Genomic DNA, 244 nt, shown 5'->3' with positions numbered 1-244 from the left:
GAGGGGGGGAGGGGAGAGGGGCAGTACTTCCCTTTGCGGCTGTGCTTCCCCCCAGGATCGCCTGGCCCAGGTTCCAGTGGACGGGTGCCACCTGTGGGGGTGCTGCTGCGGCCATGTAGGGGAGCACTGGCCCCCCCACAAATGTGGAGGGAAGCACCGGGCCCCTGTGCAGCTCAGGTCACCAGCAGCTCATCCCCCTCCACCTCTTTGCTGCTGTAGAGGCAGGAAAAGATTGGGTCTCCAC

This window comes from Gavialis gangeticus, unplaced genomic scaffold (assembly GCF_001723915.1).
Source record: "Gavialis gangeticus isolate Ggan-Ray unplaced genomic scaffold, GavGan_comp1, whole genome shotgun sequence".
Lineage (NCBI taxonomy): Eukaryota > Metazoa > Chordata > Crocodylia > Gavialidae > Gavialis > Gavialis gangeticus.
This window is presented reverse-complemented; position numbering follows the sequence as displayed.